This window comes from Abrus precatorius, unplaced genomic scaffold (genome assembly GCF_003935025.1).
Source record: "Abrus precatorius isolate BTA unplaced genomic scaffold, Abrus_2018 Scaffold3, whole genome shotgun sequence".
In the NCBI taxonomy this organism is placed as follows: domain Eukaryota; kingdom Viridiplantae; phylum Streptophyta; class Magnoliopsida; order Fabales; family Fabaceae; genus Abrus; species Abrus precatorius.
Window position 1 is genome coordinate 16790363 of NW_020874373.1, and position 7659 is coordinate 16798021.

Here is a 7659-nt window from a genome sequence, read left to right on the forward strand (position 1 = left end):
ACCATTGCTTACTTCGTTAGTCTCCTTGAACAATTTCTCTTGATGCCAATACAGTTTCTGGTTCTTCAATTTCATTTGATTCCACCTCTAATTCTGTTGGTAGAGATGATTCCACAACATAATTTCCCACAACTTTTTTTAATTGTGAAATGTGAAACACTGGGTGTACTTTAGTTATATCAAGCAACTTCACCTTATAAGAGACAGCTCCTAACTTAGCTATTATAGGAAAAGGACCATAATATCGTGGAGCGAGTTTAGGATTAATCCAACGTGCTACTGTTTGTTGTCTATGAGGGTCTTAATAAATACCCACTCACCCACATCAAACTCAAGAAATCTGCGCTTTTTATCAGCAAATTTTTTCATTTGTTGATATGCACGTAGTAAATGATATTGTAGCTATCGCAAAGCTTCATCTCTATCCATCAATTTTGCTGCCACGGCCTTAACACGTCTCCCCTTGTGAAAACCGCACCAATGTAGGTAGTTTTCTCCTGTAAACCACTTCAAAAGGGGTCGTACCAGTGGATACATGGAATGTGATATTATACCATAATTCTGCCCATGGAACCCAATGAGACCAAGTTTTAGGCTGATCTGAGACAAAACATCTTAGATAGGCTTCCAGGCACCTATTCACTACTTCCGTTTGGCCATCGGTCTCCGAATGATATGAAGAATTCATCTTTAACTTGGTTCCTTGTAAACGAAATAATTCCTGTCAAAACAAACTCATGAACAAAGGGTCCCTGTCACTAATAATAGATTGCGATATACCATGAAGCTGCACCACCTTTTTAACAAAAACTTTTGCTACCTTCCTTGCTGTATAAGGATGCTTAAGGAGGATAAAATGCTCATATTTAGACAATCTGTCCACCACCACCAATATAGCTTCAAACCTCTTTGATTTTGGTACTCTCGTAATAAAGTCAAGAGAAATGTCCTCCCAAATTCTATTTGGGATTGGCAACGGTTGTAATAAATCGGCTTGAGAGGTTGCAACATATTTTTGGTGTTGACACATATCACACTGCTTGACAAAGTCCTGCACCATCTTCTTCATACCCACCCAATATAAGTTGGCAGCAATTCTTTTATATGTCCTCAAAAACCCCGAATGCCCCTCGGTGGAGAGGAGTGAAATTCAACCAAAATTGTAGTTATTAAAGTTGAATTTGCTGGTAGCACCAACTTGTCCTTGTATAATAATATTCCTCGCTGTAAACTGAACCCAGGACGAGAATGAGCATCTTGCAGTAAGTCGTGCTCCACCTGTTTCAAGAAAGGGTCAAATTCTTTTTCCTTGCTAATGTGCTGGCCTTGTAACCAGACGGGAAAAGAAGCAATTTGCCTTAACTCGCCATCTTCAAACATTCTAGACAAGGAGTCTGCAACTTTATTCTCAGGACCAGGCTTGTATATAATCTCAAATTGATACCCCAAGAGCTTTGTCAGTCAATTCTGTTGGGCCCCAGTGGTGATACGCTGCTGCAAAAGATGCCCCAAACTCTTTTGATCTGAATACACTTTGAAACTTCTACCCAACAAATAAGGCCTCCAATGTTGCACAGCTAGCACAAGTGCCATTAACTCCTTTTCATAGGCTGATTTGCTAATATTGTTATGTGACAAAGCTTTGTTGAAATAGGCAATTTGCTATCTATTCTGCATCAATACTGCCCCAATGCCTACTTTGGACGCATCACATTCAATTTCAAAAGGTAAAGAAAAATTGGGTAAAGCCAAAAGAGGAGTTTTAGTCATGAATTTTTTTTTAATTCCTCAAAAGCTGCTAATGCTTCGGGACTCCAATTAAACCCCTCTTTCTTGGTCAACTCAGTAAGTGGCTTCGCTATCTTATCATATTCGGCAATAAATTTCCTGTAATACCCAGTCAAGACCAAAAATCCTTTTACTCCTTTAACTACACACTGAATTTTTGTAGGGTCCACTGATATCCTATGTTCAAAAATCAAATGACCCAAATATTCTACTTGTCTACTCCCAAAAACACACTTCTTTTGATTCACCACAAAGTGCTAACTCTATAACAACTCCAAAACAATAGTTAAATGCTCTACACGTTCTGTCCAACTTTTGCTGTAAATCAATATGTCGTCAAAGAAAACTAAGACAAATTTCCTTAAGAAAGGCTTAAACACTTGGTTCATTGTAGACTGAAAAGTTGTCGGGACATTTGTTAATCTAAATCACATTACCAAGTACTCGTAGTGGCCCTTATGAGTTCGAAATGTCGTCTTGTGAACATCTTTCTCCTTCATTCTCATTTGATGATAGCCGGATTTCAAATCCAATTTAGAGAAATAAATGGCTCTATGTAGCTCATCTAACAATTCTTCCACTATTGAAATGGGATACTTATCCGGTACCGTGACCTTATTTAACGCTCTGTAGTCCACACACATGCGCCAAGAAGCATCTTTCTTCTTGGCCAATATTACCGGACTAGAGAAAGCACTTGAACTGTGTCAGATAGTACCCTATTGCAGCATCTCATTTACTTGTTTCTCAATCTCTTCTTTATGATGATAAGGATAGCGATAAGGTCGCACGCTCACAGGTCTCACCTCTTGGTGCAATGCAATGGAATGAGAAACTTGTCTAGGGGGTGGCAACCCTTGTGGTTACCGAAATACTGCAAAAAACGATGCTAAAATTTGCTGAATATCATTTTTTTTTATTCACCGGACACCCCCTAGTCTTTCACTGACTCACCTTCTTGAACATTACTGTCCATCAAACTCTGTAGTGACATTTCAGCCCTGTATGGTTTTCTACCATTGCCCTGTTTTTGCCCTTGTAGTTCAATTTTTTTTATCCTGCCAACAGAAACTAAGGGTCATGTCCTCCCAGTCAAAAGTGACTTTGCCAAATTGTTGTAACCAAGCAACTCCTAAAATCATGTCTAAATTTTCATGTTCCAGAACATAAGGTGCCACTACTACAAAAAAATTTCTAACCTGAATTTCCATTCCTTTACATTGTCCTGCTGTAACAGCTCAATGACCATCTCCCAAGCATGCCCCCATTGGCTTCGTTGACTCAACTTCAAGCTCCAAAGTAGCAATTACCATTGGCGAGATAAAATTGTGGCTCGCACCACTATCTATTAAAACCACCATAAAAACGTCATTGATACTCCCACCCAAACGCAAAGTAGAGGGAGGGGTTCATCCCCTCTGGTCTATCTCAACCTCGCCAAAAAAACCCATGGATCCATAATCCAAGGTAGGCTCTTCGTCCTCTTCGCGAACTTCAATGGCAATTATCTCTCCAGCTTCGTTAATGGTTTCATCGTCTCCCAGGACCACCAAACGTAACTGTTTAGTGATACTTCTCACTGTAACGGAAACACAACTCATGTGCCTTGCAGTTCATCAATTTTGAATATGGAAGATATTGCGTACCTCGGTTTCACTCTACAGTGGAGATATGCTTACTATAGCCACGACTTCCTTGCTGGACGATGGTGCGCGACTCACTAGGGCTCGCGCTCCAACCACGACTTCTTGATAGGACGGTGGCACGCACCTCATTAGGGTTCGAACTCCCTATGGAATGCACCCTAGACTAGTTTCCTGAAATTGGGCCAGGCCTAACACTTGTCTTGCCCGCGTATGAATTCTGACCCGAACTAGGTCCATTTCGGTCAATCTGACCTAGGCTCAGTTCTCGACCTTTCCACCAACGTCACCCTCCTCCTCGCAATAACTCATCCCCATACAACTCTACCTCCATGTCCCTAGCCAAACGCATAACTTGTAAACGATTTCCTAGATTAAAGGTTCAAACTCGTGATCAAATCTCAGGGTCGCAAGCCTCCCATAAAATACCCCAGATATTGTTCCTCTGGTAACCTTAGAACCTGTGAGGATATGAATTCGAATTCCAGCAAGTAATTCTCAACATTCCCAGTCTGAGATAAATCTTTCAATTATTCAAATGGATTATAACTCTAGCGACCTCCATAACATCTGATTAGCTCTCTTTTTAATTTATCCCATGTCAATCCATCCACCGACTAATGAAGAAGATTGAACGAGTGAATGGTGGCTCCTTCCATACTTAACTTGGCCAATCGTACTTTCACGTCCTCAGTTGACCCTTGTACTTCAAACTATGTCGTTGCTCGAGTGATCCATCCTATTGGATGAATGCCATCAAACACGGGTAATTCCACTTTCTTCCCTGCCATCCTATACTCAGTCAATGAGTCTGTCTCAGAAAAAGACATCACGACGGTCTTCTGAACGACTAGCACGTAATTTGGTAAGTTCCTCCAATATCGATTGGCAAACTCAAGCAATGATTGGTGCACCAAACTCTCTAACCCCATCAATCTCTTCTTCAATACTTCCACACAATCTGACATTTTTGGGGGGAAGGACTGAAACACACAGCTAGCTCCTCACTCGAATCTAGCATGTCGAACCAATGATAGAAACAAATTATATATGTTGTGTTATTAATCAAATTATGCAGTAAAACTGAGTAAAAGAGCTCAAGCTCTACAATGCTAAGGTAGATTTTCTAGAGTCAGTAATTGACTCCTCTAAAGAGTAAACTCTCCTTAGCAAAACCCACAATATTCTTGCCTACCTCATTCCCATGCCCTTCTTTCCCCATATACTAGAATTCCTCTATTTCCTGGATTCCTTCCACACCACCTCCCCTCTAACTAACTAATCATTATTTCCTGGCCCCATTTTTTTGTCTCCTAGTATAGACTCTCCACACATTGGGCTTTTGTAAAACTGTCCCTTCACTAGACACAAGCCCATCACCCTTCCTTATAGTATTTGCCATATTTGGCACCCTATCACTTTCAGTCTACTATGCACTTTGCTCAGTTTGAGTGTGTACACTTCTTTACATCTGTCCTGGTTTTTCTTGAAGTACAGTCCTCTTCTTGGTGTACTCTTCAAGCATTGTAAAATTTTATTGACAACCTTCGTATTAGTGTCACTAGGATCATTGTTGTGATTACCATAATTAAGACAAATTCTAATTATCACAAATAGATCAGATTTGTTTTTTTTTCTATAATTAGGACATATTTGATTGACTATAATTTGTACAGTTTTTTATTCGATATGATCATCTTGTAATCACTACAATTAGGACAAAATTAACCTATAAATACAATGTAAAACCCTCATAATGATATAATAAGAAATATAATTATTCAAATTCTTCTGTCTACACTTTTTTCAAGTTGGTATCAGAGCTCCCGATCTTAGGACCTCTGTTTTCGCACTAAAATAATAGTCGCCTTCATTGCAGACTACCCCAGTATTGCCTTCACTGCACTCCCTTAGTATTTGGTGCCTTCATTGCACCTTGTAACAGGTGTTTCTCTTCTTGGTTCTGCCTTTATAATGTGTTTTTTCAGAGCGCACCGACAAAATCGTTAGTATCACAGTTCCCAGCGCATGTAACCCATGCGCCACTGTAACGGCCTCTGTTCTCGATGCCTCTACCACCACACGAGTTGCCAAATCTTCCTGATTATGTTTCAATGATTGGTGACCATAAAACAGAACCGTTTGGCTATTGGTTCTTACATCCTACCTCCCTCGCTTTTGTCTAATCATTAATGGCTACTGAGAACCCTGTCTCTGCTCAAGCACTGGGTCCTAATGACCTTGTCTTAATGATCTTACTGATTTGATGGTTGCAATTATCTACAGTGGTCACAGCTTGTTCACAGAACCTTGAAAAGAATAAATAAGTTAAGTCACATTGAAGGAAAAGCTCCAGGCAAGGATAAATCGTAGTATGAAGTTTGGGATAATGAAGACTATCTCATCATGACATGGCTATGGCACTCGATGCTTCCTAAAATTAGTCAAAACTGCATGTTATTCTCCACTACCAAGGAGATTTGGGAAAATCTGCAACAAACTTATTAAAAAGGACACCTCAGCCTGTTATGTGTTGGAGAATCAAATATTCAACACTAAGCAGAGATCTTTGTCTGTGACTGAATATTATGGTATTCTGAATGGTTTGTGGATCGAGTTAGATCAATATCAGGATCTAAAAATAAAATGCAATGATGATACTACCATTCTGACAATTTATCAAGAAAGCAAGGACCTTTAAGTTCCTCTCCATTCTAAACCCGGAATTCGATCCCATCCGAGTTTAGATTTTGGGAAAAGAGAAGCTTCCTTCCCTCTTAGATGTGTTTTACTCTGTTCATAGTGAAAAGAGTCGTAGGACAGTAATGCTAGAAGATAAACCCACTGAAGGATCAGCCTCGGTCTCTGGAAAGGGGTCTTTTGTGAAGCCTTCCATGAAGTCTAAACAAGAGGAGCGTTGGTACACCTATTGTAAGAAGTCAGGCCACACTAAAGAGACCTGCTTTAAACTTCATGGGAAGGATAAGGTCCTTGGATGCTGGAGGGTTCAAGGGCACTTTACAAAGACATGCCAATCAAGCAACCTCTAATTTTGAGATTGCCAGGGAAGATCCTCTTCTGTCACAAACTAAAGAAGAAATCTCAGCCCTTAACAAGGCATAACTGGAATGATTGCGGATATTCATGGAATCCTTTAGTAAGCCATCTAGCACTTGTTATCTAACTGTGACTAGTAAGAATTTTAACTTCTTAACCTTTAATTCCTTTAGTATTGAAGATCTCTGGATTATTGATTCTGGTGCCACTAATCATATGACACCTCACCCTTCTTATTTCTCATCCTACTCCCTTCTATCTGGTAAACATCAGATCACTATAGCCAATGGGACCCATACTTATGTTACCAGATGCAGTGATGTTAAGGTTCAACCTTCTCTTCAATTGAATAATGTGCTCCATGTCCCCAAACTTTCTAATAACCTTATGTCTATTCAAGATTTAAATTACGCAGTAACCTTTTTCAACTCCCATTGTGTTTTCTAGGATCTTGCCACGAGAAGGACGATTGGAGTTGCTAAGGAACAAGGCGAGTTATACTATTTACAACATAAGAAAGATAAGGGCAGTACCGAATAGAAGGTCTTCATCGAGGAAAATTAGACCCTTGAGCTGTCAAGTGTATCTTCATAGGGTATTCTCATAACAAGAAGGGATACAAATGTTACCACCCACAAAGTCGTCGTTTCTATATCTCTATGGATGTCACCTTTAATAAAATTGTGCCCTTCTACACTAGTACTCGGCTTCTAAAGAGTCATTTAGAAGCTGAGGCGTCCTTCAATGAGTTGTCCTTTATTTCCTCTTATGTCAGACTTGACCACTGATGATTATACTACCCTTGACGAGAGGAAAAACTCTGAACCAACGGCAATGAAGACAGATTCTTTAGGCATTAATATTAGTGAAGAAAAAAATCCTAACTTGGTCCAAAAACTGCTCCAATGGCTTGAACTAGAGGTAAGTACTCCTATTCCTGATTCTCTACACAAACCTTTAGATAATTTTGATGAATTACCAATTGCCTTGAGAAAAGAAAAAAGAACTTACAAAAAATATCCTATATCCCAGTTTGTATCTTCTAAACACCTTTCCATGCAGCACCAAAGCTTTATTTCAGCCATTGATCCTGTTATAGTCTCTACATTAATACAAGAAGCCTTAAAGGATGAGAATTGGATTTAAGCCATGAATAAAGAAATGAATGCAT